This window comes from Terrapene carolina, unplaced genomic scaffold (assembly GCF_002925995.2).
Source record: "Terrapene carolina triunguis isolate 2854851 unplaced genomic scaffold, T_m_triunguis-2.0 Scaffold84, whole genome shotgun sequence".
Classification (NCBI taxonomy): Eukaryota; Metazoa; Chordata; order Testudines; family Emydidae; genus Terrapene; species Terrapene triunguis.
In genome coordinates this window covers 17899485-17924739 of record NW_020664435.1, presented here as the reverse complement: position 1 = coordinate 17924739, position 25255 = coordinate 17899485, and the positions used below count along the sequence as shown (strand labels likewise).

The 25255-nt window shown below is 41.3% G+C and overlaps 1 protein-coding gene across 2 annotated transcripts in view; it reads right to left on the bottom strand.

The window, feature by feature from the left end:
* Positions 1-25255, bottom strand: part of RAPGEF5 (Rap guanine nucleotide exchange factor 5) — a 229185-nt gene that overhangs the window by 85095 nt on the left and 118835 nt on the right. The gene's annotated exons all lie outside the window — the stretch shown is intronic.

Here is a 25255-nt window from a genome sequence, read left to right as displayed (position 1 = left end):
TTATATATATTAGCAGAGCTGGAAATGAGGGAGAATTCCCTTTGCTGAAGTATTTAAATTAAGAAACAGGGTCAATACATCTGGTTGGACAGCTGAAATGAAGAAAGGTTCCCCTTTGTGACTTTTGTTACCAGTTTTAAGCACAGTGTATTAGAGGGTTATTCACAATACCAGTGATGTATTCATCTTCCATTTGAAGAATGCATGTTTCACTATTTTTTTAATTAATAAACTGGAATACTGCTTACAATAGTCACAGAATTGCAAACACTTTCACAGCACTCTAACAGAAGGTAACTTACTACTCAAACAAAACGTACATGCTGTAAAACTACTCTTGTGTGTTTAAATAGAGGCAATAAAACTAGTGAGATCAAAGATCATATATATGTTTCTAAGCCTCTATTTGTATTTTGCATTCAAATTTCCCTCCTTCTCAACAACCTTTTAATTATAAAAACAAGACAACACAGGAAGTTAAGCCCCATGAGCATCCATAGTTTGAATCTGAGCTAAATTGAGATTTGGACATTATGGGTCAGTGCACTGATTTTCTTCATCTAGGTTCCTTTAAACAGGAGGGAGCTGAACAATCATTCGTTTCTGCTCACGCAGCCTATATCCATGAGCACAGAGCAACTAAAGCAAGCTGACTGTGCAGTGTACGAGATGAGGGTTTGCTGCTGACTGAGCAGCGTGCATTGAAACATAGTGACTGATGAAGAGCTTCTGACCACAGTGAGATTCTCCTGGCAGACCCTGCCACAAGTGCATGAAGCCGCACAAAGAGAGGCAGGAAACGTAAATGCAAACAGATATTTCAGCCACTGCTGCTGCAGCTCTGACAGTGTATTAAAAATATCAAAAATGCTTCATAGTAATTTGGTTTGGCATTACACTGTTCAGTAATTGTTGTTTGCAGTGTAGTAGTAGCCGTGTCGGTCCCAGGATATTAGAGAGACAAGGTGGGCAAATATCTTTTCTTGCATTTTGCTGTGATGCTGGGAATACCTTTCCCAGACCTCAAGAAGAGCTCTGTGTAGCTTGAAAGTTTGTCTCTCTGACCAACAGAAATTAGTCCAATAAAATATATTACTTCACCCACCTTGTCTCACTGTTCAGTAAATCAGACACAGGTTTTAGCCTATTTTTGAAGCAATAAAACTAGCACTTATGTATCAACTGTACAGTATCCATAATCCATCACAGGAGCAGTAGAACTGGGAGGCTGAGGGAGCGGGGGCTGCTAGTGCCCCTGCAATGGAAATATTCTGGGGGCTCTATCCCCAAATAAACTCCTGCATGATATGGAGGGTAGCGCAGAGACAAGAACAGGATTCAGAAGAACTGGAGTGGCCACTGCAGGGCTCAGGAACAGGACGGGGAGCAGGACCTGGAAGGGCTGAAATGGGCATGCCTGGAAGCAGTTGGGACCCTCCTTCCCAGCCTGGAGCCAGCTGCCCACTCCTCCCCCATCTCAGTACCTCTCCTCACTCCTCCTTCTGTCCCTCCAACCCCCCCCTCCATCTCCCAGCTGATAGAGAATCCCAAGATATGAAAGATTTACTGAAAGCAATGATGTTCGTGATGCCATACAGTGGTGCAGCTTTATGATTAGCCTTTTATTTCCTTATTATTTAATATTTATTTTGTGGAAGCACTCAGAGGCTCTGATCCTGCACATATGAAGACATAATCCCTGCCCCGAAGAGCTTCCTGTCTAAGATGATTTCTGTATTAGAAAACACCATGAAGAATTGACCTATTAAATTTCTTCAAGGTCAGACATACTGGTACTAAACCAATTAATGTCAGATATTCATTGCAACCCTCCCGAGGGGCATTAGTGAGGAGCCACATTACAGGAATACTGATGCATAACTGTAATCTTCTATTTCACCAGATGTGGTTTTTTTTGCCTACACATTTACTGAGCTGCAACGAAAAGAGAATAAAGAGAGAAAATAGCACAAACAATTCATCCAAAGACAGGTTTATACACACAAAACTCTCTCTCAGACATCCTCTAATCCTGATACTCATTTCCCCTGAAACCACAGATATTTTGAGGTACATATTGGGCATGTATATGGTGTATGGTATTAACAACATCAGTGGACCATCTACACACATATATATGGAAATGTGTTTCTAGTGTGTGTAAGTGTGTATTAAAGACATGTACATTTTGTGCAGAACACTAGTGGGCAGTGGTGGAGGCAGAAGCTATATCATACTGACAGGACACTAACAATATCTTATCCTGGGAAGATATAGTTTCCGATTTGAAATCCTGCTAAACACAAAGCATTTCCAATATCAAAATAAACTAAACTAATGTTTAAAATCTCCATTAACCACTTGGATAAGAGTATGCAAATTAACTGCATAGTGCCCAGATAGTAAAGTTTTAACAAGGTTCTTCCTTTCTGTCTTCTTTGCATATTTATTTTGAAGTATAGAATGGCCACGGGGCCAGGATTTGGCTTCGCAAAATGTATTCATTCAGGACTCAGTTAATAAATAAAATCACATGAAGAAAGGACCTATACATGTCCAAGGGTTTAAAGCATTTGTGTTTTCAAGACTAAAAGATATTCATTTGAAATTATGTAAAGATGAAAGAATGTTTCTCCTATTAGAATCTTGTATGGTCCAGGAGATAATTAATGCCAGTTGGAAGAAAACTGAACCAGGGCCACCATCAGGCTGCCCTTCCTACATCCATGGGGAGAAGAGAACAAGGAGGATAGAGAATGTAAAGTATTCAAAAGGGAGGGCAGAGCCATTAGCAAGACTATGCCTCGTAGAATTTAACAGTGTGAGTCAAGATATATTTCTGTTAGTCATTTTAAGTTTTCATATTCAAAATATTTAACAAAACAGAAACACTTAGTACTTCTTTTTCAAAACAATGTACAGGCATTGTCTAACTAATCTGCACTATATCTTTGTGAGCTAGGCAGGTCTGTATTATTATCCCCATTTTATCAATAGTGAAACTGAGGCAAAGAGGCTGCCCAGAGTTACACTGCAAGTCAGCAGCAGAGTCACAACTAAGCCCTAGTCTACACTACAAACTTATAATCGGTAGAACTACGTCGCTCAGAGACATGGAAAATCCACACCCCTGAGCGACAGTTATACTGACCTAACCCTTGGTGTAGACAGTGCTGTGTCAACAGGAGGGCTTCTCCCCGCGACATAGCTACCACCTCTTGGGGAGATGGGGTACCTATGCCAACAGGAGAAGCTCTCCCATTGGCATAGGTAGCGTCTTCACTAAGCGTTACAGCGGCACAGCCGCAGCACTCAGTGTAGACAAGCCCTAAAACTCAGGTGTTCCTGGTATCCCAGCTTCAAGCTCCATTCACAGGATCACAGCTACTACTTTGTCAAATAAGCAAAACCCATTCACTTCACCCCGGAGAAGGGGGGGAAATAACTGAGTAATAGCTGGGTTCAGGGTTTGCTTGGTTTTGTAGAGGAGGCATGGCCTAGCTAGAGGATAGACCACAGAATGAAGAGTCAGGAGCTCCTAAACTATAATCTGGATGTGCCACTGAATCAATGTGTGGCCTTGGGAAAGTCACTTACCCAGATTCCATGTTTCTCTGTTTCCCTGTGGACAAAGCATCTTATTTACTTACATGGGTACTGTGAGGATTAATTCGTTTGTGTTTGCACAGTGTAACCCACACACCTGCTGGGTGTGGTGTTCTGTCCTATCTAGTGGCACCGAGACCACTTAGAGAGAGAGAAAATGAGTCTGCTCTACAGCCTTAGCTAACAGCCAGTTGGCTTTTAGCTCATGCTGTAGAGGCTCACGCACTAAGCTCCATAAGTCCCTGGTTCAATCCTGCCCGCCAATGACCGGGGTCTGTTGGCATTACAATAGCACTGTCAAGTACTAACTATTATACTTCATGTTTGCTGTGCTTTAAGTAATTGCCTCTTGGAATCCAAGTACAGCACACCTGCCTTATTTTATCACCCCGACATGCAACCTACTGATGGTCAGGAGTTTCAAATAAACAATAAGAACTACTTGACCTGGCAGCTCTTTTGACCAATATTAAAGTCAATTTCCCACTAACAGAATCTATTTGTCTGCTATTGAAATAAGCCATATTGTCTGCACTGTGATTTAATTAAAACTAGGGCTGCCGATTAATCGCAGTTAACTCATGCGATTAACAAAAAAAATAAATCACAATTAATTGCACTGTTAACCAATAGAATACAAATTTAAATTAAATATTTTTGATGTTTCTACATTTTCAAATAGATCTATTTCAATTACAACACAGAATACAAAGTATACAGTGCTCACTTTATATTTTTGATTAAAAATATTTGCACTGTAAAAATGATAAACAAAAGATATTTTTCAATTCACCTTGTACAAGTACTGTAGTGCAATCTCTTTAACATGAAAGTGTGACTTACAAATGTATTTTTTGTTACATAACTGCACTCAAACAAAACAATGTAAAAGTTTAGAGCCTACAAGTCCACTCAGTCCTACTTTTTGTTCAGCCAATCGCTAAGAGAAACAAGTTTGTTTACATTTATGGGAGATAAGGCTGCCCACTTCTTAATTACAACATCACCTGAAAGTGAGAACAGGTGTTCGCATGGCACTGTTGTAACTCGCGTCGCAAGATATTTATGTGCGAGATGCGCTAAAGATTCATATGCCTCTTCATGCTTCAGCCATCGTTCCAGAGGACATGCTTGCATGCTGATGACGCTTGTTAAAAAAAATGCATTAATTAAATTTGTGACTGAACTCCTTGGGGGAGCATTGTATGTCTCCTGCTCTGTTTTACCCGCATTCTGCCATATATTTCATGCTATAGCTGTCTTGGATGATGACCCAGCACATGCTGTTCGTTTTAAGAACACTTTCACTGCAAATTTGACAAAATGCAAAGAAGATACCAATGTGAAATTTCTAAAGATAGCTACAGCACTTGACTCAAGGTTTAAGAATCTGAAGTGCCTTCCAAAATCTGAGAGGGATGAGGTGTGAAGCATGCTTTCAGAAGTCTTAAAAGAGCAACACTCTGATGCAGAAACTACAGAACCCAAACCACCAAAAAAGAAAATCAACCTTCTTCTGGTGGCAGCTGACTCAGATGATGAAAATGAACATGCATTGGTCTGCACTGCTTTGGATTGTTATTGAGCAGAACCCATCATCAGTATGGACACACGTCCTCTGGAATGGTGGTTGAAACATCAAGGGACATATGAATCTTTAGCACATCTGGCATGTAAATATCTCGCGACGCCGGCTACAACAGTGCCATGAGAACACCTGTTCTTGCTTTCAGGTGACATTGTAAACAAGAAGCAGGCAGCATTATCTTCTGCAAATGTAAACTAGCTTGTTTGTCTGAGCGATTGGCTGAACAAGAAGTAGGACTGAGTGGACTTGTAAGCTCTAAAGTTTTACATTGTTTCATTTTTGAATGCAGGTTTTTTTTGTACATCATTCTACATTTGTAAGTTCAACTTTCATGATAAAGATATTGCACTACAGTACTTGTAAGAGATGAATTGAAAAATACTATTTTTACAGTGCAAATATTTGTAATAAAAATCAATATAAAGTGAGCACTGTACACTTTGTATTCTGTGTTGTAATTGAAATCAATATTTGAAAATGTAGAAAACATCCAAAAATATTATTGTTTAATCGCGCAATTAATTTTTTTAAATCGCTTGACAGCCCTAATTAAAACAATAGAAAAATACTACCATTTATTTTCAGCTTGTCAGCAACTCTGGAATGCTAGAAATATTTATGTATGTTAGGTAACTAGACAAATGGAACTCCCTATTTAGCTGGTCTTAAGTTTTGTAGGTCTCTTCACATAACTGGGGATATGACCCTGTTAGCTATGTGAATTCCTAACGATATTCAAACACAAATGACAGTGCTGAAAACAAGAACAGAAAGGGTGCAGGTTTCAGTGTTGCAGACATTTCCACATTGATTTCTCTGTATTACCAGCAATTGACATGACACTTGGCACAATCCAACCTCCAGTCAAATTCCTTTCAAAAGGCAGAGGCAGGTTTGGTCTTACAAAGACTCATCTGTAGGATTTTGGTTTGGATCCAGGTTCCATTTAATCTAAACCCCCAAAGATCAGGTGGGTTTGGTTTGAGGCATGGATCCAGTTTGGGCTCATTCCTGCTCCTATCTGCAGGGGTTACAAGGGCTGTTCACTCTCTTCCAGAGCCACTGCCACCACCAAATTGAGTTCAGCAATAGAGTCTGTGACCCAAAGCCACCATCTTCCTTGGTTTGCAGAATGCGAAGACAGGAACACCAATGACAGGCATTCACAACCAGTGCTGAAGGAGAGGACCAAGTGGCATTAGAAGCATAAACAATGCTCACAGAGCTTCACTGACTGGCAGAAGGTGCACCTTAAGCAGCTGTAAATGAATCTACATAGTTTCACGAAAGGGAGGGTCAATGGGGAAGAAGGAATGAAGGGGGGAATAAGAAAAGAGAAAAATGACAGGGAAGAGAAGAATGATTAGGGAACAAATTTTGGGGAGGAAGCAAGCTTGGCTTGGGAGAATAAGGGGAACATATTGTGGTGGGCAGTCAGAGAGCCTGGAACTTTCTGAAGTCACTTCATCCCCAAAACTCTAGTCAGTCCTATTCTAGCATGAAAGGAAAAACAGTACATTTGTTCCGTTATGAAGAATGTAATCAGAATACTGCTCTATTTGAAGAGCTGAATAGAAATTAGTGTGATTTGCAGAGATGTACCATCATTCCTCTATGAGACAGGATGCCTCCATTGGTTTCAAAGGTTGTATTTATTTCACTCTTTTCTAAAGCACCTACACTGTAGTATTTAGGTGCTAGTTGCATCATAATTTAATAATATATACTTTCCAATTAAAGAATATTCCTTCCCCATCATCTCCTCAAACTGTGTTCTCCAAGGAGACCAGATGCTCAGAATAGCCAGCCAAGAGACCAGTTTCAGAGGGAATCCCACACCACTGATTTTAATGTTAGGAAACGGCATGAATAACAGGATCCTATTAAATGGAGCATTTAAAATACAAGTCTGCATTCAGACTTCCTCACTCCTGAGCAGAGATTCTGAATACAGGCAAAAAGAATTCCGTTTGGTCAACATGTAATGAAGCAAAACTTCACACAGACTATCTCCTTTTAAATCACATACATTAACAAAGGGCAAGAACATTTTGTTTTTACAGCTTAATTTGGTAAAACTGACTCAGCACAATCAGATAATGCTGATCACTTCTGTCTTCACATCTTTTGAATCTGGTGCCAGTATATATCCTTGAGTGATAAGGGAACAGGTATATGCTGGGAACGATGCAAGCCTATGCAGGTATCAGTACTCATTCCACACCATTGAGCTAAGCTCCAACAGAGCTCCTTCTATGGCAGCACAAGGTGGGGAGATATGAGGAGGTGGAAAAGGGGAACAAGCATGGCTGGTGGGCCTATGATGACCTGGATCCATTGGGCGTGGTGTGCAGTAGTTGCAGAGGATACCTACAGTGATAGCACTGTTTCCGCTCTGTGTTTTGAAGAGGATTCTGTCCCCCAAGGTCCTATGGAGTACCACTGTACATACCCCATTTACTTAAGCTTTGTGCTGAGCTAAATATTTAGGCCTAAGAGTTGAAACTGTTGGTGTGGAATATGGCACTGAAGGATGAACAAGCCCTTGTATAAAAAAAATAAATATTCAAGTATGATATAGAATGTGTTCAGGTAGATAAGAGAGGCTGCAATGGGAACAGGGATATAAAATCTTGGAAAATCTGTCTCAGGTCTGTTGTTTCATGGAGTCCCAAAGCATATCAAAGTCACAATAGACAGACTTGATTTACCTGCAGCACATTGAGAATAATATATTCAAGAATCATTGGCATAGCTTAACCAACCCAATGCATGAAGGACAGGTCACTGATACAGAGCAATCTGGATCACTTGGTAAACTGAGTGCAAGCTAACTTGTATTTTAATACATCTAAATGTAAAGTGATACATCTAGGAACAAAGAACGAAGGTCATACTTACTGGACGATGGACTTTATCCTGGGAACTAGTGACTCAAACAGACTTGGGGGTCAAGGTAGATAATCACCTGAACATGAGATCCCCAGTGTAATGCTGTGGCTAAAAGGGCTAATACAATCCTTGAATGTATAAAATATAGTAGTAGGGCTGTTGTACGCCCTCTGTATTTGGCACGGGAGTGACTGCCGCTAGAAAGCACTTGGCCAGCTCTGGCATTCACAATTCAAGAAGGATGTTGATAAATTGTTAGAGGGATCAGAGAAGAGCCATGAGAAAAATTAAAGGATTAGAAAACGTGCCTTTAGTGATAAACTCAAGGAGCTCAATGTATTTAGCTTAACAAAGAGAAGGTTAAGGAGTGACTTGATCACAGTTTATAAGTACCTACACATGGAGAACAAAAATTTGATAATAGTCTCTTGAATCTAACAGAGAAAAGTGTAACAAAATCCAATGGCTCAAAGAAGTGGATGAATACAGCCCTGTGCGGATACAAAAATGTGGATCCACATCCGATCCACATCCACCAGAATCAACCCACGATCCGACTTGCTAGCCGTCTTTTATGTGTATCCGCAGCAGCAAGCGTGTCACAAAAACTAGCGAGGGGGGGGGGGGAAATGGAGATGAGCGAGGGGGGACAGGGTCTTGCAGGGAAGAGGCAGCCTGAGGGTGGGGACTCGGGGTCAGGGGTCATGCAGGGGCACGGTCTCAAGGAGAAGGGGCAATGTGGGGGCGGGGGGGAAGAGGCATTGCATGCTGCTCCTGGGGGCTCGCGAGCGATAGCAGCAGCGCATGTTGCACCACAGTGGGGCGGAGGAGGGGTGTGGCGCCGGGGCCCCGCCCACTCCAATCTCTGTGGCCAGGGGCAGGCCCTGCTGCCCAGGAGCCAGCAGCCTGGGAGTGCAGCCAGTGCTGCCAGGCCTGGCCATGGTGGGGACACTGGCACTGCCCAAGGGGCCTGAGCTGCTGTACAGGAAGCGGCATGGTGAGCCGGGGCTGGGTAGTCCCGACTCTGTCCTGCCACCTAACCCCAGCTGCTGGCTGCCAGACTTGAGTGCGCTGCACCCCCCGGGCTGCCCAAGTCAGATGCCACAGGCCAGGCGCCGCCGGTGAGTAGAGCCCTGCGCTGTTGTATCTGAATCCGATCCACTATCCGCAAAAATGGTCCGTGGATATGAAGCGGCTATCCGCGGATTTGCAGAGCTCTATAGATGAATTCAGACTGGAAATAAGGCACACATTTTTAACAGGGAGGGTAACGAACCATTAGAACAGTCTACCAAAGGTTGTGGAGGATTCTTTGTCACTAGCAATTTTTAAATCAAGATTGGATGTTTTTCTAAAAGATATATTCTAGTTCAAATAGGAATTAATTCACAGAAGTTCTATGGCCTGCATTCTGCAGGAGATCAGATTAGATGATCACAGATGTTCCTTCTGGCTTTATAATAATGAAATTGCTAAATACTCTGGCCTATGGTTACCAACAGTCATGGAGCACATTTTCCTACTATCTCCCACTTTCATAAAGAAAAATTTCAAAGATGGCCACTATTCCACTTCTTCTCAAAATATAAGCATGACATTTTGATTTGAATGGGACTTTCTCGCATTTGCATGAGTCAATTAGACAAATATCCACTGTCCCAAATTTCAAAGAAAAACAAATATCTGTAGATGCAGAATCACCCAAAACAGTTCACACAATATTTAATAAGACACTCACAAAATGCAACCATAGAAGGGGATTACCAAAGGAGAACAAAAATCTGCATCTTTTCATTCCTTATTATGTTACCTACTATATACTAACATTATAACTATACTCTTCTTTGGATTATACAGTAGTAGCTTGTTTCCAATCATAACCAATTGGTAAACCTACCTCAGAACTCACATTAACCCCCCAGAACAAAGAAAAATGGAAACGTGGCTGGCTTATAAAGTGAATTAGTTTTGATATCTGACCATTCTTAAAGACTACTGAACATACCATAGAACGATGAAATTGTGCAACTACAAGTGCTCCCATCAAAATGAACTCAAAGACAATACTAACAGCTTCACTGCAGTTTAGTGCTCAGACACATATCTGGAAGATCTACAGCGGGAAGCCCACATTCTGCAGAGCAAACTTGACTACTGTGAATATCAGCATTCATCAAATGGTGGTAAAACAAAAACAAAATTCTTATTTAAAATATTATCAAAATATTCTACCGCCAAGAAGGATTTTGTAAGTCAAATAAAATAATGTACACAATACACTTTTTATAAAATTGCTGATGTTATTATCCCCTTAGTTACCTTGTCATAAAGAGCACATTCATAACAAGGCTGCCGTTGTAGAAGAGTCAAAAGAAAAATGCTGCCAAAACAGACAATGTAAATTAGGGAAACCCCCCTTGACAGGCACCCATCAAGGCCTACTACTTCCTTACATGCAGATCATGGGACCAGCTCTGCTATCCTTACACTCATGTTGAGTAGTATCTTACTTACTTAAGTATCCTATTGATAGCTTGTTGGAACTACTCATGGGAATAAGTACTACTTAGCATGAGTAAGGATGGCAGAAAGGTACCATTAGACCACAGTCCAGCAAGTGCTTGCACATATAACTAAACACAACTAGCCCGACTGCTTTCAAAGAGACTACTGGATAAACTTATGCTTATTGTTATTTATAAGTGTACTACACTAGTGACCAAAGGTCCTAAGGAAGATTGGGGCTCCATTGTGCTAGGCACTAAACTTCCTCAACCTCACACAGAAGATCAGTGGCAGGTAATATTGTGAATACAACCAGATCTCCTGAGTCCCAGGCTTGGTCTTGCCCCATCTCCTAGGCAATGCTACCTCTCAAATCTTAAGCACTTTACCGGACTGGGGCCTAAATGAGAGGGAACATAGGAATAGTGGTATGACAACCTTAACCCCACACAATCTTTGTTGGGTGATGAATAATAGCTATTATTCATGAAAACAGAAGAATAGGCATTTTCTCCCCTTCCTATACACATACATTTAATTGTTATTAGTAGATGCAGCCTGATAGCTTGACAATGTGCTACCAACTCGGCAAAGTCAACCTAGGGGACTCTCGCTTCTTAACCTGACTAAAGGTGAAAGAGCTGATTTTGGCATTTGGGGGGAGAACAGATGCAAGGGCAGAATTCATGCAGTTCTCCATCAGCCCCTAGTGGCTGTCTGTGTGCCACTGTTATCACAACGCTTCTGAAGTAAGAAGGTGCTTGAAGACCTTGAGCATGTGCAATTTTTACATGGAAATAAGTTTGAGATGCAGAAGGATAGATTTGTGTTGCAAAATAAAAGGATGGGTTCCAATCACTTCCTCCTACACTGGCTCCCTCTCAAAATTACCATTGTGATCATTAGCGCTGGTCAGAAATTATTTAATATAATAGATTTTCTGTCCGAAAATGCCAATTGGTCTAAACCAAAAACATTGCAGGATCATTTTGATTTTCCCAACATTTTGATGGAAACCATGCTCTCCTGGCAACTTGCATGGAGTTGCAAAGGTGGAATCAATGTTTTTTTTTATTATTTTTTTTATTAAAGATTCCATTTTAGTTTGTCCAAAGACAGCATTTTCCCCCTTTTTTAAAGATTTCTATTCCATGGGAAATTTCACTTTTCTGACTTTCAGTTCCAAATCAGAATGAAAACAAATTTTGGAAATTCAAAATTTCCAATGGAACAAAAATTCCAGTTTCCACCCACCCAGCTCTAGTAGTGAGTATCCCCCTTACATATACCTCAGCAATCCAGTCCAATACCCATTGACTGGAAAGACTCCATTGATTTCAATGAGCAATGGATCAGACCTTAGTTGTGGTGAAGAGAGTAAGGGAAATACAATATATTCTAATCTGGATCCATAACTCCAAATATAAGAAGAGGAAAGGAAAATACTCCACAGTAAAACCAGGGATTTGAAGATACCCCTTTATCCCCAGTCTCAGAGAAACTTTATGCTATTAGATAGTCTCTTTTTGGGGGGGGGAAATCATCTGAAGATGATTAACTGGATATAAAATAATTCACTTCAGGAGTAATCTCAAAACAGAAGATAGAACAGTGAAATTATTTGGGTATCAGGGGAACTAGAAAAACAGCTACTTAACATTACAAATGGAAGTAGACTGGCTTCTACTGCAGCCCATAATTAGCTTTCACACATGAATGGAAACCACTCTAGAAGAGAACATACTCATATTTAGGTTGTCTAATTTTTCAATGTAGGATGAAATTCATCTCAGTGAGCAGATGCTATCCATTGAATTGGAGCAAATTTCCAATGCAGATGAGGTCTGAAACTCAACACATACTGATATCCCTTCACAGTTTGGTTTCAATTGATGTCAAAGATGAGTTTGGCCAGATGCGCTACAGTTTCATACCACCACCATTTAAGGACTCAAGTGATGGCTAAGGTCTCCTGCAACATCTGTATACAGGTGAATGTCATCATAAATATATGAATCTATTTACCTATATGCTTCCACTGTGCCCATCGTCTTAGTACTGGGCACCTTGCAACTTCTAAAACAAACACAAAATATTCTGTTTCTCTCTCTCCCCATCCTCCCCTCAAAAGGAAGGTTTAGGTTATGATGCTGGAGAGTTTTAGCACTGACTTCCACAACTGTGGTCCAACTGCAGAGAAAGTTTCTCTCCTAATGTCAGGAGTAAGGGCCCGCAGCTAGCCTGCTTACGTGCTAGTTTAGCCCCCAGATGGCCAAATGAGCACAGGTGGGCCCCACCTGAGCCACCTGATTGGCCAAACCACCTGATTGGCTGAAGGGATCATTAGACCTGCTCTTAAGACCAGTAGCAGGGTGCTGGCTACTCAGGACATTTGCCCATGGCTGTCATTGCTCCTGCTTGTTCCCAGCCCTGCTCCTGCCTCACCTCACTCCAGGTAGCTCAGCTCATATTCCTGACTTTGACTCGGACATCTATCCTCCGACTCCAGCTCTGACCCTGGGCTCCTCTTCATGGCTACTGACTCCTGCTCCAGCCACTAGACCTGACTGCCCAGGTCCTGGTCCCCAACACATGTTTCATTCTCAGGGTTGAGAATTCCATTGTTACAGTAGAAAAATAATTAAATATATGCTTACAATACACAATTTGTATTTTAACACAGGTTTCCAAACTTATAAGATCAGAATTTGTCCATTAGTCTTATGTGCTGTTCCTGACACTTATCGTTACCCAATGTGGGGTTTGTTTTTTTTTGTTTTTGTTTTTTAAACTGTCTGTTCTCAAGAGGGCCAGCAGCTGATGTTTCAAGATATAGCAAACACCTATACCAGAATCAGACTTGAAAGCCATGAAAGGCTTAAGATAAATTCTAAAAATGAAAATACTGTATAAATCTCTCAAACTCCAATATCAAATAATTTCTAACGTATTGACACTTAATGGAAAAACACGCAATAGAAACTTCTACCCAGAAGTAAGAAAACATTGTGTATGGTAGTGAAAAGTGATGCTAATTTAACGTTTGAAATAAAATCACTTCATTCAACTTGTAGTTATGCGGCAGTGAAAACAGTAGCCGTCATCACCTGGGGTTTATTGTGGTAGCTTTAGTATATGTTTTTAACCCTACGCAGCAAGATAGTATTTTCAAATTTCTTTTAAGAAGAGCATTAAGTAACTCTCAATGTAATTTCCTTGGTTATGCTGGCTACTTTATATTCCCTCCTACGTAGCCTGAAATGACTATCCTTTTACTGATGTTTTCTAATGGCTGTTTTCTTATTAACTAATTCTTGAATTTAAATCACTCAAAAATAGATGAGCCACTAGTCATCCTGAGGCTTGGTAATGCATCCTGAGCAGAGAGCAGAGCAGAAGATGCAGTAAGTATGCCAAAAAGAATAGAAGAAAGGGCTTGAAGAAAAAATAAAAATTATTCCCTTTATTCAATATCTGGGGACCTAATTCTACATTTCTTACTTAAATGCTGATTGACTTCAATGAGTGATTTCTCACAATAATGAGAGCAAGAACAGGCTGCATGCAGGGTGTCTCTCCTCTCCCCCAACCACCTGAATATATTACAGAATATTTTATCTGAATACTGAAATGATTTAAATCAAACCTCCACCACAACACAGACACATACTTGATTCAGAGGTTCCATTTTTTTTGCCAACGAGTACTAAGCCAGTCATATGTAGCACAAAAGAAATAATAAAGGTTTTAAGAGTTAACCATCTGTTGCCAGGGACTGAAATTCCTTTAAAGAGGTTAGAGTTATATAGGAAAGAGAAACAATATTGAAAAATTACACCGAATAAAAAAATGTGAGTTCAGAGTTGTTCTTGTATGCTTATACATAGCAGTATATTTCCTCTTTTTAATTAAATGTTTTATATGAAGAAATACAAAGATAACTGACAATTACAAGAAAATAAAAAATATACAGTATACTACTATACAATAATAGTTTACTTTTCCCCCCTGCTTTATGTTATAAAATAATGAAGAATTAACTTATTTAAGGACTTCTCTTTTGTTCCATCCAGAATGGTTTATACAGCAGTATTCATTTCTAAATTAACTATGCACTGTACAAAGTTTTTATCAGTATAAATGATAGGGTCTTCTTTTCTCCAGGCATTACATTCATTATATAGCACAGTTGTGTGAAACTTCAGGAAGGGGATAAGTTAGATTTAACAAAGGCAATCTGAGCATTTATTCAAGATATGAAATAAAAAATGCACAGTTACCATGGCAACTGCTAAATCACATGGCATCTGCAATGAAATGCAAGCCATCTTAAGTAAACACTCGTGCGTGTTTGTGTGTCCTGCACACTAGAATATTCTTTTGTTGAGGAATGCATAGTAACAATCTGACATTTTTCAGATTTCGCTTAGTTTTCTACAACAAGCTGGTAAAAATAATCCAAAGTGTTACTTATTGTTTTGTATAGTTTATCATTAGAGTGAGGAGAATGCAAATGACTATTCACTAATATTTTATAAGGATTCAAGTGCGCTAGGACTACTTAATTGATGAAGCATTATGATATTTTGTGTACCACTCAAAATCACATTGTCCCTTTGCCAACAGAAAATAATGCAAGGTGGCACTGGAAAAAGTGCTTACAGATAGTCTTATTATTTGTAGTTAGCACAGAGCCTCTCCTTCCTCCCCCCAGCCCCTTGAGAGCCTCTAATTTCCTGCCCTGTTTCTTGTGTATCCCAACCCTCAGCAGATGATCCCCTCAAAGCATACCTCCACATCTGTCATTCACACCCACAAATGTTTTAATATTCAATCAATCATCTCCTGTACCACATCACCACACTCACCTCTTACCTAATTCTCTGTCTTCAGTCACACTCTGTCAATAGTACATCAATCCCTATCCATTACTCTGTGGGGCAGGGACGGTCTTTTTGTTCTGTGTTTGTACAGTGCCTAGCACAGTGGGGTCCTGTTTCATGACTAGTGCTCCTAGGTGCTATGGTAATATAAACAACAATCCTTCACCATAGATAGTGCCACTGACATCTGATTACTGACCCCTCCACACTGGATCTTTTCTTAGTTGAGGAAGCTTCTCCCTCAGAATATCAACTTCCCTTTGGCTTCTTGGGCATTCACAGGAATAGGGCTGTGCCCCTGCCCAGCTTCACAAACCAAATAAACATGCATGCACACTGCTGCTTGGCTGCCTAAGGGGCTGCTTCAGGAAGTGAACTTCCTTCAGACATGTATCATGTCCTGTTCCCGTTGTCTTCCTCTTACTGCATCCAATCACCACAAAATGATACAGTGTTTAGACCTGTGACGAACTCCTGAACTGAACGCCTTTTACTTTGATTGGTTAAGAGCAGTGGTTGATGTCATTCTCCTTCTAACTTTTACTCTGTCCTCCCACAACCTTATGAGGTCTGTCATCTCTCCCATCCATACACACAACCATAGCCTTGATCTCATCATCATCAACAGACCGTTACACCCTCCCCCCCCCGCCCCGTTATATTTGTAATTAAAGCAGAATGGATAATTGATATTTTTCCAGTTTAGTGGCCAAACCAAAAACGTGGGGGAAAAATGAATCTGGGGTTGGCCCAAAACAGAACTTTTTCATTTTTTCCCTCACCAATACAAATTTTCTTTTTGTTTTGGGTCATCTCAGTTTTGGGTGTTTTACCGTTTCAAAAATTAAATCTGGCTACATTTCCAAAATGAAATGTCCTTTCAAAATGAAAAGTTGAAACTAAACAAAATGTTTTGACTTAAAAAAAAAACCAGCCAAAACTATTTGCCATTAACATTCAACCCAATGATTCAATCCAAATTAGCAAATAGTTTTGGTCAACTCAAAACTGCATTTTTTGGCAAATAAACTAATTGTCTAAAAAAATTCACCCAGCTCTATTTGTGATCTCATCCACACATGCGTCTCCCTGGCTACACGCTTCTTCCTAGTTACATTTAAATATCTTCACAGTCTTATGCCTCAGAAAGTCACCATGTCTCGATCACTCTCTTAGGCATCTTGAGCTCAGTGACTTTCCAGACTAGTTTGCTCTATCCTTTGCTGACTCTTCTTTCCCATCCCACTGGTCATTGGCTACTTGACCTGTATTTTGACAAGGAGAGACACTGTGCATCAAGAAGAGAAGCTCCAGAATGCTTCAGTCTATCAGAGAATGGCTGAATAAAGGAATGATAAAAAGATGTGTGTGAACAAACGGCCATGTCTTAATTCTGTTAAAAGGGTCACACAGTACCCAACTGCTGAAGGAAAGAGTACACACATCACAGTGCTTGAAACACTAAGAAATACAGTAGAACCTCAGAGTTACGAACACCAGAGTTACGAACTGACCAGTCAGCCCCACACCTCATTTGGAACTGGAAGTACACAATCAGGCAGCAGCAGAGACCAATAAATAAATAAATAAATAAATAAATAAAAAAGCAAACGCAGTACAGTACTGTGTTAAATGTAAACTACTAAAAAAAAAGGGAAAGCAACATTTTTATTCTGCATATTAAAGTTTCAAAGCTATATTAAGTCAATGTTCAGTTGTGAACTTTTGAAAGAACAACCATCATGTTTTGTTCAGAGTTAGGAACATTTCAGTTACGAACCACCTCCATTCCCAAGGTGTTCGTAACTCTGAGGTTCTACTGTAGTAATTACAAGGAGTTATTTCATACCCTGTCTTGGATATAACACTGGGTAAGAAAAAAAGAATTGTGTGGCTTTATGGGTAGGCTTGGTAGAATTCAGTTTTTATTTTTTTCTAATTTCATGTATTAATATCTATTTTTTATTTTTAATAATGTGTTTAGATTTATGAATGTTTATTTTTACAGTTGCTGGAAATTAAGTGTGTGGGGGGTAGGGCTAGGTTTGATGCAGTGCTGGCCGCAGGGGGCTCCCCGCATAGCCAAGGGCCGTGTGCAAGGTGCAGGGGAGGCTGCAGTCCTGGCCCAGCAGAGCACCAACTTCTGGCCAGGGCTGTGAGGAGCAGGATGAGCCACCAGCCGTGGGGTGCTGCTGAACAGCTCCTGCCCAGGGATGGCTCCCACATTGCTGGCTGGCGAGTGAGTGGGGCAGAGCTGCAGAGGCCTCCCTGTGCTGCTGCAGGAACGGTGGAACCCAATCCCTGCAGGCACAAGATGCAGGGCAGACTGCACTCCTGGCAGAGCAGGGCAGGGCAGACACACACACACCCCTGCTGAGATGAGGAGGAGAAGGAGGAGCTCCCTGCTGTGGGGGAGGCCACCCTGCTGCTGAAAGGCTCAGTCTCTGGGCAGGAACCATTTAGCAGCAGACTGGCCTCCTGCATGGCAGGGGACTTCTCCTCCTCATGACCATGACCACAGCCAGGAATCTCTGCTCTGCTCTGCCAGAACTGCAGCCTTCCCAGCAGGGATCGGGTGTCACCAGTCGTGAGGCAGCACAGGGAGCCCTGCTCTGCAGCTATGCTGCGTCACAGGAGAGGAGAGAGGGAGCGGGTCCATGACAGCAGGGCTGCAGAAGGCTCCCTGTGCTGCTGCAGGGATAGTGACACCTGATCCCTGCAGGCACAAGGTGGGGGTGTGGCTGCACTCATGCCAACTGTCCCCGCTGGATAATTTTTTTCCCATTGATTTCAGTGTGTCAGCTGAAATTTACATTTACCAACATCTATTGATTTAAATCGAATCCTGCCAACCCTATTTATGGATGACGGGGATGTTCTACAAAGCTATACAGGGGATCAGGGGAAGTGCAGTCAGAAGTTTACAATGCCTGATACCCCAAACTGAGAAAACACAGGAAATAGCTGGTATCTGAAGATTAGTTTTGAAAAATGGTTTTAACACATTGGGTTTTGACAGATTGGTACGTGATTCAGAGCCAAAGTGAGTCTAGGCTGGTATCACTTATACCTTCTTCTGGCCCTTCAAAATGTAAGCATTATGGGGTGCATAAACCCCACACTGGGACAGAAAGAGTTATGGAGCAGTTCTGGGCCCAGGTTACTCTTCCCCACAGCTGCAGAGCCTGCTCCAGCTGGAGGAATGGTTTAAAACGGAGCCAGACAGCTCAGGAGGCAGGAGGATAGTCCAGACTTGAAAGCTCATGAGCAAGGGCACAGCAAAAGCCCTTAATCTAAGAGAGGGGCCTGCGGTCAGCAATTATTGCAGGCCCTAAAGGTGGGTCCAGGGAGGAGACGCAAGTGAGAGGTAGCTGGGAGCTGGGTGCAGTTACTTCAGAATCTGCCCATCAATTGCTGGAAATAGGCATATTCTTAATGTAGGTAAAGCCTTAGACTCAATATTCAAGTATTGACCTGTAACTTACACTCCTTACGCATCAGCATCACTTCTCAGTTTGGCCAACTGAAACTATGCAGGTCAGAGAAGATTTTGGCAGTATGCATACATCTGCATAGCAAAACAATGTTTTAATTGTTGGCTTTTAAGGAATCTCCATACCCACAAAATTCTTTAGATCTATCTTTTCAGTAATCTCTTCTTTTTCTTACCCGAGTCTTAACTGGCACAAAATCATATTTTAGGACAGTTATCTAAATCCTGCCACCACCCAGGAGCGCCGCCAGCTTTTTTGCCGCCCTAGGCATCGGAAGGTCCTGCCCCCGAAATGCCGGCCCCAACAGAGGTGGTGGAACATCCCGCCCCAGAAATGCCGACGACGACCGGGGGGGGGGGGGGGGGGGGGGGGGCTGAAGATCCGGCCGCCGCGGTCACCGCCCCCCAAATGTTAGCGCCCTAGGCGACCGCCTAGGTTGCCTAATGGGTTGTGCCGGCCCTGCCACCACCACCACAGCTTTCAGGATATTTAAAGACAATTCTCCCCCAACAAGAAATGGCTTAAACTCTCCCTCCAAGGAAAATAAGATTTAAAAAAAAAAAAATTAACCCTTTGATGATACTGTGTTCCAGAGCTGATAATGTGAAGAGAAGTAAACTGACCCCATTTTGAAGATCAAGAGATTAAAAGGAACAATGACAGTCAACAGAAAAATACTTTTTTTTCGTGAGCTGGAAGCAGCTTCAGTGAACTCCAAATACTCAGAGTAACCACAAATGCAACACATTTATTTTTTTAAAAACTTGAAAATTAATTACAGTTTGTTTTCCTGATCTTATCAGGACAATTCTGTACACTTTGATCTAATTCTCTTGCCAAATAATTCTCTAACCCCATGTTATTATTCAAATGCAATTAAACCTATTTGATGGAAAAGGTTTATGCACTAAAAAGAAGTGAACAAATAAAGTCAAGCTACTAACGGTAAACTGGAACCCAAAGATTTTTTTTTTTTTAATAGATAATGTATGGCAGGGAATTAGGAGCTCACATGAGATTTGGCAACCATTTTCCATGATGAAGTAATTTTTTGCAGCTTTCAACTTTTATAAAAGCCCTCGCCCATTTAACATTTTTCCCGTTCCCTTAACAATACAATACAAGTGATGTACATTAGATATATTGTACAAGGAAAGGAGAAGGAGTTATGCTGTGGCAAGCACTTAACATGTACATGGAAAAATCAGGGGGAAAGTACAGTAAAAAAGGGAACGAATTACTTGTTATAAAAGCAAAGATAACGTATGCACTTCTGTATTATCCTTTCTACTGCAGAGCAAAAATTGCCAAAATGACAAATCCTCATTATAGACATTATTATTAGATTTTAATTAAGGTTAATTCATAGGTGTGGTGAACCCTCCACCAGTCTGTACAGCTCTCTTCCATCCACCAGAAAACACTGAATAATACTGGAATCTAGGAACTCTCCGCTTTAATGAGTAAAAAGGAAATCTGATTTATATAAAAGCAAATAAAGGTTATAGTCAATTTGCACATTACAATGGCAAAGTGCCCTTAACAGTATGTTCATAGTTCAGTTGAAATGCAGTGTTTTAATTTGTTCTTATCGTACACAGATCATGTACTCAAACCCATGTACTCAGACTTTGTGGAAGAGGACATATTTTCACTCTAATTCACTAAAATCCTCTTTAACCATTCCTCATGTTCTATTTAGGTACTTACATGGCCCCTATGGCCTCATTATCTGAATCCTTCTCAAGAATTTTAGGATTTAGGCTCACAACACCCCTGTGAGGTAGGGACATGTTACTACTCCGATTTACAGATGGGGATTGAGACACAGAGATTTATGGCAGCATGTAGAGTACAGACACCGCAGACCTAGGTAACGCAAGTATAAATAGTAGTGTGGACAGTGAGTCATACCTTAGGCGAGTAGAGTGCCCTACACACCCGAACCTTAGGGTATATACTCTACACATTTGTACACTTCCAAGCAGTGCTGACCATCTGTACACTGCTATTTTTAGCAGTGTCATATTCTGCTGCCTGAGCCTTAACCCTCTGCCTCCCCACTTCCAGAGCCTTTCAAACCTCAGTAAGTATGGACCCAGCCTGCTTTTCACTGTGGCATGTATCTACACTACCCTACACGCCACCGCAAGCATAAGCGAGATCTAAATGACTTGCCCTCGGTCACACCAGAAGCCTGTGTCAAAAAAGGAGGAACAGAGCTCCTGAATTCTAGTCCAGTGCCTTAGCCACAAGACCATCCCTTCCTCTTGTGACAGCTACAGAGGCATCCAGACTCAAAGGGTTACAAAAGCTAACGAGGTCATTTGAGTGAATATAAAGTATGCAACTCTTACTATTTCTGTGAATGCTTCTGTATGTGTTGGACAGTGAGTTACCAGAAATGTTAGATTTGTGACATTTCAGTAAGGGGATAAATATGCACAGAAGTTTATATAGAAATCAAATACGAAGTCTGAGAATCAGGTTTTTGCTCTGAAAGACTGAAAAGTGAAATTATTCAAAAGCTCCTGAACAAAAAGCTTATGCACTTTCTGGCAAGGAAGAGCTGATGGGTGCTGTTGTCAAGTGGGAGGTGTAATTTTTTTTTTTTTATAAAGTATTATCCTTTTACTACAATCCTGAGACTACATGCAGATTACTGGCTATTTCTACTTTATGAAATAAGAGCCCATAAATACTCCTTGACTGTGATCAGTCTTGCTTTGGGCAATATAGAAGTGTTTTCCCAAGCTTACAGTTATCTGATAAATCACTATGTACAGTAAATTAATATGTACATTAATTTGTACAAACAAAATTCAGGGTTGGTTTTTCTTAAATTTTGCTGTCTCTGGTGTATTTAGTGCAGTAGGGTGTGAGAGCAAGCCCCAAGCTCCCGAGTGGGGGAGGTGTCTGCCATATCCTTAATGAAATCTTGAGAATGCCCCCATATCCCTCCCACTGCTCCCATGAAGCCTCAGATCAAGGACACCATTATCCTGAATGAGTAGGATTAGCCAGTCTCCCTATGGAGTATTTTAATGTCATTATTCAAATGGTGAGATGAATTGCTGTTAAGCAACTTGAGGCACTCCTCCCACCTCTACCCTCTCCCTGGAACTGAGTGTGCTGCATTCACAACACTGCAGGCCTCTACTGTCTCTGTCAATGAGAAGCTTGGACACAGAATAGAGTAGATTATGCCTTGTGAAGGAAGATGGATTTACAATGAGGGTGATTTTTTTTCCTCCCAAAAAGGAATCCATCAAGTCTAGGAAATCAAGAGAAATCTATGTAGATATACCTATACAGCATGGTGACTAGTGCCTTATAAATCCGATATAGACACTGATAGATCGATTCAGCCTGTCTAAACAATCGATTGCACTATGAAGATTCAAAGCTTCCTGGCTTGAGATGAGACAAAACCAGAACCTCCAGCCAATTTCCATCCATGAACACTGATGTTTCAGATAAAAGAAAACCTAGATTTGAATCACTCATTTCTGATTTTGCAAAATCAAAAATCAAACAACAAGAACTTGCATTTGCAGAATCAAACCGTGATCTCCTTCACCCCAGCTCTGATTATTTCCTTTCCCCTGGATCTAGACTACTCCAGCTAGCTCTGTATAATTATCTACTTACTGTAGGTAAACATCATAGGATTCTATATGGCAAAAACTAAAACACAGAGAGAGAGTGTGTTATTTCACTGGTTTCTGCTGTGATAGTGGGTTGTGTGTTTTTGATACCTGACCACTTTGTAACATTCAGAATATTTGGTGAAAAAGGTAGCTTACCTATTTGTTCCGATTCCAGGCCACCCAGCAGACATGCAGAAGGCAAAATGTGCTGCACCCATTAAAAGGGGTGTAGCAGTTTGCATCCTCCCCTGAGCGCTGGGGAGCGCTAGGAGGCATTCTGCTTCTTGCAGACAGACTGTCTCTAGTGCTCACCTGGGGGCAGTGCAGCTCTGCACTGTCCCCAGCTGATGGCTGAAACTAAATGGTACAATCCAGCCCTTAGTGTTTTGAAAATCCTTTTAAGGTTTGATGTTCAGCAGTCTGCTGAAAGAAGTAACAGATGCCTTTAACATTGCTATTCATGATCTTCCTGATTTAAGTCATTCAACACTTTTCTAAGTCACCAAATGAAGCCATAGTATTTTCCTTGCATCTAGGGATCTCTATTATTCTCACAAGTCAGAGTATTCCATATTCTACAACAATCACATCAGTGAGGGACAAAAAGCTCAGAACCCCCAAGCATGCAGTTTTAGAAAATGTATTCCATAATGGGCACCAGGTCATTGCTAATTTCAAACCCCATTTCATGTTTTCACATGCAACATCCAATTAAACTTTTTACAGCCTATTTAAAATGAAACCCATGGGTCTGCACATGAGACCTCATTTTCATGTGCTGTGAATTAGAATACAGAGGGTGCTGTATAGAGTGTTAGAAATACTAATCAGGAAGAAAAGGAGGATACCTGCTTTGATTTAAATTAGGAGAGTCAACAAAGATTCATTAAGGGCCTGGTTCTTCATTCCCTTGTTCTTTGTGCTTCCATTTACATCCATGCAAAATGAGTGCAAAGTGGACATTAAATGTCACAGAATTTTCCTCGGGCTCGCAGGGGTGGCAGTATGTTACACCCACTTTGCAAAAAGCGTCCTTGACTACACATGATGCAAGGCGGTGAAGAATCAGGTCCCAAAGGCCTTATCCTGCTCCCACTGAAATACATGGAAAAACTCCCATCAACTTCAATGGGTCCAGAACTGGGCTTTAAAGGAGAGCATGCTTTAACAAGTAACAGAGGCCACAGAGAAGAAGCAATGGACACAGTTTTGGGGTTTTTAGGAATGCTTGTGATAAAAAGGAAGAAAAACAGGAAAAAGATCTACACAAAAGGTAAAGCCAGCTTTGCCTTTCCATTTTTTGCCATGGAAGAGATGAAAGAAGCAGAAATCTGTTGATCTGAGAGGATTTAACGTCCCTCCACAACCATGCCTCCTCCAAAAAGACCTCTCTGCAGCTGGGGTTCTCACAGTTAAGGGAGGAAGTAATATGAGGGGGTCATGGCTGGACAAGGAATGAGTTTTAACAGCAATATTCCCCAGTTAGCCTCCAGGAAAATATCCCGATCCATGCTTTCAAACCTTCTTAGAAAGATTGTTTCACCCACATACCTAGGGGAAGTATTGGCAATGCGGCAGCACTTGGGGCCAAATAAGGCCTTGTCTACACTTAGGATTTCTGCCATCAAAGGCCAGCTACCTCTGTACCTGTAGCAGTACTAATCCTACTACAGACAGGATAAACTGAAATTTGCACAGGTGCAGCTTACCCCTGCTGCAAACAGGAGTAAATTCTGATTTATAGCAGCATTGCCTGTCTGTACTAAGAGCGCGCACTGGGTGAGCTACACTGGTGACTAGCCACTGATTGCTGTAAACATGTCAAATCCCCAAAGTAAATGAGGTCTAAAGTTCAGACTGAAGCCATACTGCCATGGTGGACAGAAAGGTCAAGAAAGTAGCATGCAGGGTCCAGTCTCCATATGAATGCCCCAGTCATCTGAGTGAATTATCAAACCTCATAGGCCAGAAGGGATGATGTGACAGAAAGCCATGAGTCCCAAGGCCACAGAGTTTTCCAATGAACTTTGGCCCTTTTAAAGCTTTTAGCTCAGGAGAGCCCTGATCTAGTCCTTGGTAAGAGCCAACTCTGACGTCCTTGTTTAGTATCAACTCTGAGAAAGAAATGAATAAAAACTGACACTATGTCAACTAATACTATAGCTACTGCCTCTCAGGGAGGTGGAGTACCTATGCCAACAGGAGAAGCTCTCCCATCAGCGTAGGTAGCATCTTCACTAAGTGGAACAGCAGTGAAGCAGCACCGGTACAGCTGCACCACTGCAACTCTAAGTGTAGACGAGGCCTGTGAAAGGTCTTCATGATTTGGCCCAATGTGAGGTGCACGATAAAAGTACTTCTTTTGAATCTTGAAGATAGTTGAGTACTTGTGAGCTTGGCTTGAGTGCTACACATTACAAACATTATTAACCTTAAGTTTAAGTGTTCTTTCTACGTTTAGGAAACTACTTTCTTTAGCTTAACACAAAAACATGGACAACTCAGTTCATTCAAAAAGAACAGGAGTACTTGTGGCACCTTAGAGACTAACAAATTTATTTGAGCATAAGCTTTCGTGGGCTATAGCCCACTTCTTCGGATGCATAGAATGGAACATATATTGAGGATATATATATA